At 33.4% G+C, this 13,254-nt stretch overlaps 1 pseudogene; it reads right to left on the reverse strand.

Annotated features, from left to right (window-relative positions):
• LOC134368460 (testis-expressed protein 15-like) overlaps positions 1-13,254 on the reverse strand; it is a 46,201-nt pseudogene that overhangs the window by 14,981 nt on the left and 17,966 nt on the right.

Here is a 13,254-nt window from a genome sequence, read left to right on the forward strand (position 1 = left end):
CCACCCCCTCAATTGTGAAATACGTATTCCCAATAATGGTTTAAGTACATAAAAACCTGGAAAATGAAAGCATATTTTCCTTCATAACTTATAGAAATGTATTCCTAAAATTTCATAAGGAAACTCAGGTACTAGTAAAGGAACTTATAAAAATGCATATTTAACAAGTAAATAATTTCTCTTAAAATGTTCACAAAACATTCACAGCTAAGTAACACCATAAAAATTCTTTAATTAAAACAGAAATTAATGATGAAAAATTATTTATAAGATATATGAAGTCATAATCATATCACCAAGAAGCACCACAATATTATTTTTCAAATGTAAAATCTCTAAATTTTATAATCATTTGTGATTGTATCTTGTTAATTACAGTAAGCTAGAGGGAAAATATGACCACTGATAATGAAAGGTAGTTCTTAAGAGTGAGAGTATAATGGAAAGATAAATGGAAAGGTAGATCCCTACACCTCCTCATACCACAATGCAATTCATTGAAAAAAATAATCGTCAAAGGACTAGAAGAAAACATGAACGTTTTTATAATCTTGGAGTAGGAAATTACTTTTTAGCCCAACTGAAAACACAAAAGGAAAAGATGATGTTGATTACATATAAATTAAATATTTTAATAGGCCAAAATGCAAAGAACAAAGTCAACAAAGTGGAGAGGCAACCTACAGAATGGGAGAAAGTATTTGCAATCTACGTATCAGACAAAGGGATAATATCCAGAATATATGAGGAACTCAACCAACTGAACAGAAAAATGCACAATTTCAAATTGGACAAAGGACCTGAACAGACATTTCTCAAAAGAGGACAAGCAAATGGCCAATAGACATGAAAACATGCTCGACATCACTAATCATCAGGGAAATGCAAATTAAAACCACAGTGAGAGTTCATCTTACTCTAGTTAGAATGGCTATTATCAAAAAGAAAGAAAATAACAAGTACTGGTAAGGATGTGGAGAAAAGGGAGCTCTCCTACATTGGTGGTGGGAATGTGTTTAACTGGTACAGTCACTGTGGCAAATAGTATGGAGGTTCTTCAGAGAATTGAAAGTCGAAATACTATTATGACCCAGCAATCCCACTACAGGGTATATGCCCAAAGGAAACTAAATCAATATATCAAAGAGACACCTGCATTCCCATGTTCACTGCGACACTGTACCCAATAGCCAAAAGATGGAATCAACCTAAATGCCCATCTGTGGGTGAATAGATTAAAAAACTGTGGTATATATGCACAATGGAATACTATTTAGCTATATAAAAAAGAAATCCTATCATTTGCAGTAACATGGATGTAACTGGAGACTATAATATTAAGTAAAGATCTCAAATTAAGAACCTAATCCTTCCACCTTAAGACACCAGAAAAAAAAAATGCAAACTAAATCTAAAAGCAAACAGAAAAAAAGAAATAAAAATTTAATGAGGAAATCAATGAAATATAGAAGAATCAGGAAAAAAATGAAACCAAACACTGGTTCTTTGAAAAAAAATTAACAAAATCGACAAACCTTTACCCAAAGAAAAAAGGGAAGACTCAAAATAATAGACTAGGAAATGAAAGAGAGCACATTACTAATGACCTTACAGAAATAAAAAAAAGACTATAAAGGAAATCTATAAACACTGTATGACAATAAATTATGAAAGTAAAATGAAATGGCGAAATTCCTACAAAGACAGAGACTACTGAAACCAATGCAAGAAGAAACAGAAGATCTGTATAGACCCACAATCAGGGGAGAAACTGAATTAGCAGTCAGAAAGCAGGCAGGAAACGAAGTATGCCCGGGGTCCTAGGCAGGCGCTGAGGGCAGCCCTCTGCACTTGTAAGCAGGCAAGGAACACACTGAAAACACCCTTTTCACATGGGTGGCCTGCCACAGCCAGTGCCACAGTCACAACTGCTGCAAAAGTGGCTCGACACCATAGCCAACTGTGCGGGTGGCCCGTCAGACTGCAATGACACAAGAAGAGTCTGCATTGACACAAGAAGAGTCACCAGTAGAGACTGGAAAAAGAAGAGGACGTTTCTCTTCTCAAAGTCCGCTCCAAAGTAACAGAAGTAGAAACTGCTCGACCATGTCCCTGCTTTAATTTCTGATTTTAGCAATTTCATTCTTCTCTATTTTTTTCTTAGTCAGTCTAGATAAAAGTTTGCAAACGTTGTTGATCTTTTTAAACAGTCAACTTTTGGTTTTGTTGATTTTCTCTATCGTTTTTTAATTTCCTATTTCGTATATTTCTGTTATAATCTTTGTTATTTCCAACTTATATTTGCTTTTGATTTAGTTTGCTCTTCTTTTCCTATTTTCTTAAGGTGGAAGTTTCCATTACTGATCTGAGCTTTTTCTTATTTTTAATATAGGTGTTTACAAGTATAAATTTTCCTCTAGCAATGCATGAGCCCTGCATCCTTTAAATTTTGATATGGTACGCTATGATATTTATCTCAAAGTACTCTCTAATTTCTCTGTGATTTTTCTTTTTATCCATTGCTTATTTAGGGAGAGTGTTGTTTAGTTTCCACACAGTCGTGAATTTTCCAAATTTCCTTCTGTTATTTTGGTCAGAAAACGTATTTTCTATGCTCTTAGTCATTTTAAGTGTATTAAGACTTGTCTTTCGGCCAAAAAAAATCTGAACAGCACAAGCCTAATATTGGACATTAATCTAATTGTTTTCAGTTAATCTTTTAAAAATTAGATTGAATAGCTCTATTATATTGAAAACAATTTAGTGTAAAATTCTCAATTATTTTGTTCAATATTTTTTTGAATATTTCTTTCTTCTTGATGCCAATATAAATAAAATTGTTTTTTTATTTTTTTACAAAAGGAAATTGAATTATTAATCCAAATACTACCTGAACAGAAAAACCCAAGCCCAGCTGGCTTCACTAGTGAAGTCTACCAAATGTTTAAAGAAGAATTAATACCAATTCTTCACGAACTCCACAAAAAAATAGTAGAGGAGAGAACATTTCCCAACTTGTTCTGAGACCAATATTACCCCGACACTAAAATCAGAAAAAAATATCACAAGAAATGTAGAGATAAGTATCGCTTATGAATATGGACACAAAAATCCTCAACAGAATAGCAGCACGCTGATTCTGGCAACGTTTTAAATGAAGCATATACTATGGTCAAAAGAGATTTACCCCAGGAATGTAACGTTTGCTTAACATCTGAAAATTAATTAATGTAATAAAATAAAAACCAAAACCCACCAGATGATCATCTCAATAGCTGCAGAAAAAGCTTCTGACAAAATCCAATATCCTTTGATGGTAAAAACACTCAATAAACTAGGAATAGAATCTCCTCAACATGATAAAGGGCTTCTACAAAAGCCCCACAACTGACATCATATTTATTGGTGAAAGAGTGGATGCTTTCTCCCTAAGTTTGGGAGCAAGACACAGAGATGTCTCTGTTCACCACTTCTCTCACACATTCTACTTGAGGTACCAGCCAGGGCAATTAGGCAGAAAAGAAATAAATAAGTAAAATGAAAAGATCGAAAGGAAAAAGTAAAAGTATCTGCATTTGCAGATGACATAATCTTGTATATAGAAGATACCAAGGAATCCACTACAAAACTTTCAGAACGAATAATACATTCAGAGCAAGTTGCAGGATATAAGATCAATATCCCCAAATCAATTGTATTTCTATACACTTGCAATGAACAGTACACAAAAGCACACAAAAAGGAAAATACTTAGGAATAAATTTAACAAAAGAAGTGCAAAACGTACCCTGAGAGTGACACTTCACACCCACTAGGATGGGTTCAACAAAAAAGTTGGATAATAATTAAGTGTTGACAGCCTGTGGAGACATCCTCACCCTCAGACGCTGTGGGTGTGAATGCAAGTGGTACAGCAACTTCGGAAAACAGTCTGGCAGTTGTTCCTTGGTTAACACAGAGTTAACATAGGACCCAGCAATTCCACTCCCTGGTATATTATACCAAGAGAAATGGTAACAAATGTCCATTTGAAAACTCGTACACAAACATTCAAAGCAGAATTTTCGTAATTGCCAAAAGGTGAAAACAACCCAAATGTCCATCACCTGATAAATGGATAAACACAGTGTAGTGTATCTATACAATGGAATATCACTGCATAAAAAGAAATGAAGTCCTGATACATGCTTCCACATGAATGAACCTTGAAAACATTAAGTGAAAGACACCAGCCACAAAAGGACAACAATTATCTATGATTCCACCTTCATGAAATGCCCAAAATAGGCAAGTAAATAGATCATGGGTTGGTTGCTTAGGGCTTGGGATGGTGGGTGGAGCGTGAGAGGAAAGGGATGCGACAGCTTTCAAAGTCTTTAAAACTCTTTAGAGTTCTGAAACGGACTGTGGTGATGGTTGCACATATTTTTGTGAATGTACTAAAAATCATTAAGTTGTACACTTTTAAATAAAATTGATATAACCAACAATAAAAAGAACACAAAACTTAAAAGAGACATTTTAAAAATTGCGTAAAATACCAAATCTTTAAAAATACATAAAACAAGACATGTAAGAACTTATAGAGAAAATTATAAAACTGAAATACATTAGGGATAACTGAAATGAAGATAAATACAATGTTAACAGAAGACTCAATATAAGAAAGATGTTAATTTCCCACAAATTAATCTCTAGATTCAATCAATCCCAATCAAAATTCTAATATATTTGGTGACAGACATTAATAAGCTGATTCTAAAATTTATATGAATGGCAAAAAATTCTTTGAATAAAGATGGAGGACCAGATATGTAGGTATCAGCATTTTTAATGGTTACAGTAATTAAGGCAAGGTGCAGATAGCAAAAGGATAGGCAAAGAGACAAATGGAATGGAATAGAGAGACCAGTAAGAGATCTTTGCAGCACCTGTGGCCAACTGATATATCACAAAGGTGGTGCTGCAGATCAGTGGAAAAATTGGAATCTCCAATAAATTGTACTGAGACAACTAGGTATGCATATGTAAAATAAAATAAGTTGGGAGCTTATGTTATAAACCGAAGTCATTTCCAAGTAGATAAGACAAAAATGGGACAACAGAACTATAATATTTTTCAAAGATAACATGGGGAAATATCTTCGTGTCCTGGGGAAAGCATTCTTACACAACACACATGTAATAGCACTTATAAGAAGAATGCCTGTTCATCAAACAATACGGACTAAAAAGTCTGACAGCACTAAGTATTGTTGAGGATGCAAAGATCCTCAACTTCATTAAAAATTAGGGAAATGCAGGGCCGAGCCCGTGGCGCACTCGGGAGAGTGCGGCGCTGGGAGCGCGGCGACGCTCCCGCCGTGGGTTCGGATCCTATATAGGACTGGCCGGTGCACTCACTGGCTGTGTGCCGGTCACGAAAAAAGACAAAAAAAAAAAAAAAAAGGGAAATGCAAATTAAAACCACAATAAGATAACATATCACACTCATTAAACTGGCAGAAATAAAAATGTTTAAAAAAGTATACTATGTGTTGTAAAGGACATAGAGTGATTATGCAACTCAATGCAACCACTTTGGAAAACCATTTGACATCAATCACCTTTGGGTTTAAGTTGCACATTCCTTGTCTACATATAAACTCTTTAGAAAAACTCTTGCACATATGCACCAAGACATTTATGTCAATGTTTAAAATAGCAATATTTGGAATGAAAAGAAAACTAAAAATTGCCCAAATATCCCCAGGAGAATAGTGTATAATCACTCAGTGGACTATTCTTCCCTCCCTTCATGTAGCTATCTATCTATGAAAATAAATAAACCACAGTTCTACATATCAACATGAAGAGTCACATGAACATAAGCAAAAGAAGTCACAAAAACACCTTCCGTATGATTCTAGTTATACAGAATGGAAAATAGGTAAAGCACAACGATTTTTCTTAGAAATGCACTGTGTGTTAGAAATAATATTCAGAAATTTCAATATCAGCACAAATGATAGTGATGTAGAATAATATATGTATCTTACCAGCCCTCTTAGGAAATCCTGTTGAGAGGATTCTCAAGGATGTCATAAAATGCCCATTACACACTTTTTGACCCATCAATTTTACTGTTACAACTGCATATGGAAGACACTGTCTCGGTTTATCTACTGGTTTTGAAAAGATGTTGTATTCATAGAAGTATACCTGAAAGACAAATAAGAAGAAAAATAATAAGTTTATGCTGATTAATCTTGGCAGTCAGACTTGAGCAAGATCATATTTTTTAAAAGTCTATATAACTACGTGTTGTTTATTTATTTATCTACTTCTACATACATCCTCCCCCTGCCATCTACAACCCTAGCTTTTTTGAAGATTTATAAAGTTCCTTTTTTTCCCCACTATGTGTTTTTTAATTCATAGGCTACCAATGTCAGCAGAAGCAGACACAATCTGTTTTAAAAGAAAGAGTATTTTTCCATTAAAAGTTCAAATATTTTGCATATGCTCTGAGCCATTATATTGTTATTTTATTTGGCACCAAAATAATTAGAAAAATAACAATAGCTTAATACATTTTACATGTGGGATCATGTATATACTTCTATATAGAAGATTTATCTTTTTATCAAATATATGATTATATATAATATATTTATGTATAATCTATCCTGTATAGAAAATTAAAGTTCCACAAACTGTCTAAGCAGAATATGATAAAAGATTACTATTTCACTTAATGTAACCTTTTCTATTTTTCTCTTTTTGCAAAGTACAAAGGATCAATAATGTTTCAAAATAGCCTGATTTTTAAACATTAATATTTTTAATTGATAAATAGTAATTGTGTATATTTGTGGGATACAATGTGCTGTTCTCATGTATACATACAATGTGGAAGGATTAAATGAAATTAATTAATATACCCATCACCTCACTTACACATCAATTTTTTCTTCTGGCAGCTGACAGGTATGGGGATCTGAACTCTTGAAAACGGTGTTATAAATACCACACCCTAATCATAGAATGGTTGATTTTCAAGTAATCAAATCTACCATAATGTTGACATACCACTGAACCATAGGCTTGTAGCTGAACGGTATCTTTCAGAGAAGGTATACTTCTTGACATGTGGCAGTCAAAATTAGGAGAAGGATCCAAAGAAACTTTGTTTTTATCCATGGAAGGCTGAATTTTCTTAACTCTTCCAAAGAGAACCTAAAAAAGAAAAGAAAAAAAAAAAGTCGATAAGAATACACCAAAACACTTTTAAGCACTCAAACTTCAAACAGAGGAGTAAGGCTCACACTGTTTTTTAAAGAAGTAGAAATATGAATGGAAAGATAACCCATGTCCCAGATGAAAGGGCTGACTTAACACGGTAATTATGCCAATTCCCCCTCAAATTAAACTCTAAGACTAATTCCAATAAAATTTGCAGAAAATCTACTCTTAGAAATAAGTTTCAATCTAAAAATTTACCTGAAAGATTAAACAAACAAGAACAGCCCCCCAATTTTAAAAAAAAATCGGTCAGAAACAGAATGATGGAACAGGACAGGTGATTCACAATTCCAGATATTAAAACATTTTCAAAAGGATCGTATTACCACAAGAATAGGCAAAGGAAAAAACAAACAAAAAACAGAACACACGCAAAAAGCCCAGAAGCCCACACATATACTAAACATATAGTGTATTATTAAAGGCACCATCTGAAATAAGTGAAGCAAGAAAAGATTGTTCAGTAAACAGTATGGAACAAATAAAAAAAATAATTTTTTTACTTAATCTATAAACCGAAATAAATTTCATGCAAGTTAAATACTTAAGTATTCAAAACACATTGAAATATTAGAGAAAGAAACACAAGCAAATATTTATCTAATCTCAAAGTGAGGAGTCTTTTCTCAGAATATGTGCCAAGAATCATGAAACCAAAACATATAGATTTCACTATATAATATGCTAAAACTTCTGTACATCAAAAGCAAATGAGCATAAAATCACAAAAAACAAAACTATGAATAGAATTGACAAAAGATGAGATACAAGAAAGTGCAATGAATATCATGAAAGGTACACATTTTATATAAAGTCAGCAATTCTATCACTATTATTTTAAATAAGTTAATACATTCTTTCAAAAATCAAAACAATACTAAGTGTAATGTGGTATCCTGGATTAGATCCTGGAACTAAAAGAAATATGAGTAGAAAAACTGGCAAAAGCTAAATGAAATCCATAGTTTAGTTAAGAGTTGTACCAATGTTACTTTCTCAGTTTTGACAAACATGCCACAGTTATGAAAATGTTAACATTAGAAAAAGCTGGGTAAATTGTGTACATGAACTCTCGTACTAGAGCGTGGTAAGTTTTATGTAAATCTAAAATTATTCAAAAATAAAAGTTCACTAAAAAGATAACATGAAGTGATTAAACATTATAAAGGGAAAAAGCCTAACTCTCAAGATACTCTTTACTCAATTGATAATACTCATGGAATCACTCACCAAAAAAAAAAGGAAAAAAAAAACGAGTAACTGGCAAAGGCTATTAATAGGCAATTCACTAAATATAAGTAGTCAACAAGTATCTACAATGAAGTTTAACCTCAGGAAACCATAATAAAGAAGAAAATTGAGCCAATGAGGAGAAACAAATGATCACATATTAGACCGGAGAAGATTATTTAAAAAGTGTAATGTACACAATGAGGGTGTGAGATAACAGTCATTTTCATACACTGTGGATGGAAATGTGAATTAGTACAAACTTTCTCAATACAACTAGGCGTTACATATCAAAAGCTGTAAAAATGTACATAGCTTTGACTCCTAATTTAACACCTCTGAATAAACCAATTAATTCTTAGCAAATAATCATGCATGTGAGTAAAAACATACCTACAAGGAGGATCGAAGCAGTATTTAAGAGTGCAAAAACAAAACAAATCCAAAACTAAATAACTTATAATCCACATTACCAAATTTATAGGCAAATTTATGGTACAGATTTATAGTGGAATACTATGCAGCCATTCAAAGGATTCTGCAGAAGAACATTTATTTAATGCTATAAAAACATCTTTACTTTATAATCAGTGAGAAAAGCAAGTTACATAGTATATAAAGTGAGAACAAACTTTAATTTTAACAATTACACATTCATATCTGTATAAATGAGTAAAAGACTATCAAAAAAAACCCCAAAAAACCTACTGTGGCTATTAATGAGCTTTTCAGAGTATTTTAGTGTTTTTCAAATTTTCTTAGATCAGGATCTATTACTTTTCAATATAAAAATAAATTATGCTTAATAAAATTGAAAAAAAAAATATATATATTTTAGAAGAGCAACCTGTTTATACTTTGGTCTATATATTACAGTTCCTTAGAAGGAGCTGGCCACTGAGGCATGTTCCTCTTCGGACAGAAGCAGGCTAGAAGTGGAGAGCTGGGACCCTGGGATGCAGACCTGGGGGGCTCACTTCACACTCTCCCCACCCTACAGCCTGCACGTGGAGGTCTTGAGGCACTCGTACTGACCTGGCTGTGTGCCACCTGTCTGTGGCTGTTAGGCACCCATCCTGTGCCCTGCAATGTTATAATCAAGACCCCCACCCAGATATATATAGACCCAGCTGGTGCTGCAGCTCTGTCTTGTTTCACACTGCAGTTGTCACACACTGCTGTAACAATATTTTCTATTCTGCTTCTTCCTTGCTGTAATTTTCCACCCTGAGAAAGAGTCATAGCCACATAAGATCATAAGATCACTCCTCTTGCCCTGCTGCAAAAACCCAGAAATGTTATGCTATAAAAATAACAGCCAGACTGCATTTGGGGCTCAGCCACTGGACAACAAACAGTCTGCGGGGCCAATGCCAGCATATCAATAAACACTGTTTCCTGTTTTAAGCCTCAGTGTTTCCTGCTTCTCCCTGAGAGTTCACAGTAACCCACTGCAACAGTCTCACTCCAGCCCTAAAGCTAAATCTGTTTCCAGACAGAGGCTCCAAGGGTAAAAAACTCAAGTTGAATTCCATGGAGAGTCAGAAGCCATGAATTTGAAAATATCTGAGGTTAAAAAAAAAGAATTATGTCATATGGATCATTGATTTTATGTGGAAGTAAACTCAAACACATCATCCTAAATTGTCCTTACATAAGTAAGAATCCTGTCAAACTACTGTGATTTTAGTTTTCCTGGCAAAGCTACAATTAACTAAAGAGTAAATCTTAAGTAAATGTGTCTTTTGAAGCTTGAAATTATACTTTGATATTTATTTTTTTTCAAATTTGAATAGTTTTAGATTTTCGGAAAGGTTGAAAAAGTAGTTCAGAGGTTGATTCTGGGAAGATGGTGGAGTAGAAAGCTCCAGAAATCTGTCTCCCCATGTAGACAATAATTGCACTGGCAGAATTATGTTCCATTCAAAGGAAAAAAATAAACATACAGAAACTGTCCCTAAAAAGACCTACTGATAGATCTCCTAGATAAAGACTTTAAAAGAACTGTCTTGAAGATGCTCAAAGAACTAAAGATATGAAGAAAGTCAAGAAAACAATGTATGAAAAAAAACGGAAATATTAATAAAGAGACAGAACACCTAAAAAGAAACCAAAAAGAAATCCTGTAGCTGAAAAGTCCAATAACCAAAATGAAAGACACACTAGAGGGATTCAAAGACAGATTTGAGCAGGCGGAAGAATCAGTGAAGACTGGAAAATGGAAATACTGAGTCTTTGAATAGAAAGAAAAATATTGGAAAAAAGTGAACAGAACCTAAGAGACTTGTGAGGCAACATCAAGGGGACCAACGTACGTGTTGTGGGAGTCCAAGAAGAAGAATGGGAGAGAAAAGGCGAGAGAATGTTTAAAGAATTAACGGTTGAAAACTTTCCAAATTTGATGAAAGATACAAACATCGAAGAAGCTTAGTGAACTTCAAGCAGGATGAATGCAAAGAGACTCATAGCCAGACATATTATAATCAAACTGTCAAAAGCCAAGAGAGAAAATTTTGAAAGCATTAAAGAAGCAACTTGTCACATACAAGGGAGCCTCAATAAGATTATGGGCAAATTTCTCATCAGAAACTTTGGAGTCCAGAAGGTAGTGAGATGATATATTCAAAATGCTAAAATTAAAAAAAAAAAAAATGTCAACCAAGAATCCTATGTCTGGCAAAACTATCCTTCAAAAGTGAAGGAGAAATTACAACATTACCAGATAAACAAAAGCTTAGGGAGGTTGTTATCACTACACGTGTCCTGTAAGAAAGTTTGTTACCAATATACTACACTCCCACAGAGTGTCCTGCAGTTGCAATGAAAGGACACTAGACAGTAACTCGAAATTCTATGAGGAAATAAAAATTTCAGTAAAGGTAAATATATGGGCAGTTATAAAAGTTGTATTATTGTAACAATGCTGTGTAACTCTGCTTGTTTCTACATGATATAGGAGACCGATACATTAAAAAAAATTATTAGTCTAAAAGCTAATATTGTAATTTTGGTTTGTAACTTAATATTTTGTTTCCTATGTGATTTAAGAGACTGACACATTAAAAAAATCATTAGTATATGGTTCTGGACACAATGTGTAATGAAGTAATTTTGTGACATCAACAACTAAAAGTGGGGGCAGAGCTGTTAAAGGGGTAGAGTTTTTATATGTTGTTGAAGTTAAGACAGTATAAACTCAAATTTGAGTGTTACAGCTTTAGGATGTTAAATGTAATCCCCATGGTAACCACAAAGAAATTAGCTGACGAATATAAACAAAAGGAAATGAGAAGGGAATTTAAATCCTTCACTACAAAAAAATTAAACACAAAAGAAGATGCATTACTGGAAATGAGAGATAAAATGCTATAAAGTATATTGAAAACAAGTAGCAAAAAGATAGAAGTCCTTCCATAATAGTAATTACTTTAAATGGAAATGGATTAAACTCTCCAATCAAAAGACAGAGATTGGCAGAATGAGTAATAAAACATGGTAAGAGACTCACTTTAGATCCAAAGACACAAAGAGGCTTTAAGTGAAAGGATGTAAAATAGTAACTGAAAGAGAGCAAGGTTGGCTATACTAGTCACAGACAAAACAGACTTTAAATCAAAAATGGTAACAAGAGCGAAGAAGGACATTATGCATTAATAAAAGTTTAACATGCAAGAAGATATAACAACTATAAACCTTTACACACCTCATAACAGATGATCAAGATATATAAAGCAAAATATTGATAGAATTGAAGGGAGAAACAGTTCTACAGTAACAATTAGAGATTTCGATTACCCCATTATCAATAATGGATAGAACAACCAGACAGAAGATCACTAAGGAAAGAGAAGACTTGAACAATACAATAAACCAACTAGATCTAACAGACATATATACAACACTCTACCTAACAACAGCATACACATTCTTCTCAAGTGCACATAGGACATTTTCCAGAATAGACCAGTTTGGCCACCAACTGAGTCTCAACAGATTTAAAAAGATAGATAACATATAAATTATATTCTCTGACCACAATGCGATGAAGACAGAGATCAATAACAGAAGGAAAACTGGAAAATTCACAAATCTTTGGAAATTAAACAGTACACTCTTAAGCAACCAATTGATAAAAGAAGAACTCACAAGGGAAATTTAAAAAATACTTAGACATGAATAAAAAAATGCCATAGCTTATGGGGCACAGTAAAAGCAGTGCTATTGGTGAAATTTGTATCCATAAATGCTTACATTAAAAACAATGAAGATCTCAAATCAACAACCTAACTTTACAATTCAAGAAACTAGAAGAATAAACTTTAACCCAAAGTTAGCAGAAGGAAGGAAATAGTAAACGTCAGATCAGAGATAAACAAAATAGAAAATGGGGAAAAAAAATCAACAAAACTGAAAAGTTGGTTCTTCAAAAAGACCAACGAAATTGACAAATCTTTAGCTAATGGACTAAGAAAATGACTGACGATTCAACTTAGAAAATAAATGAAAGTGAGTATTTTACCACTGACTCTACAGAAATCAAAAGGATTGCAAGAGAGTACTAGGAGCAACTGTATACCAAACAATTGGATAACCTACATGAAATGGAGAAATTCCTAGAAACACAAAACCTACCAAGACTGAACCACGAAGAAATAGTAAATGTGAATAGACCTATAACTAGTAAGGATACAGAGTCACTAATCAAAAATCTCCTGACAAAGAAAAGCCCTTGAACTAGTA

Source organism: Cynocephalus volans, chromosome X, assembly GCF_027409185.1.
Source record: "Cynocephalus volans isolate mCynVol1 chromosome X, mCynVol1.pri, whole genome shotgun sequence".
NCBI classification, from domain to species: domain Eukaryota; kingdom Metazoa; phylum Chordata; class Mammalia; order Dermoptera; family Cynocephalidae; genus Cynocephalus; species Cynocephalus volans.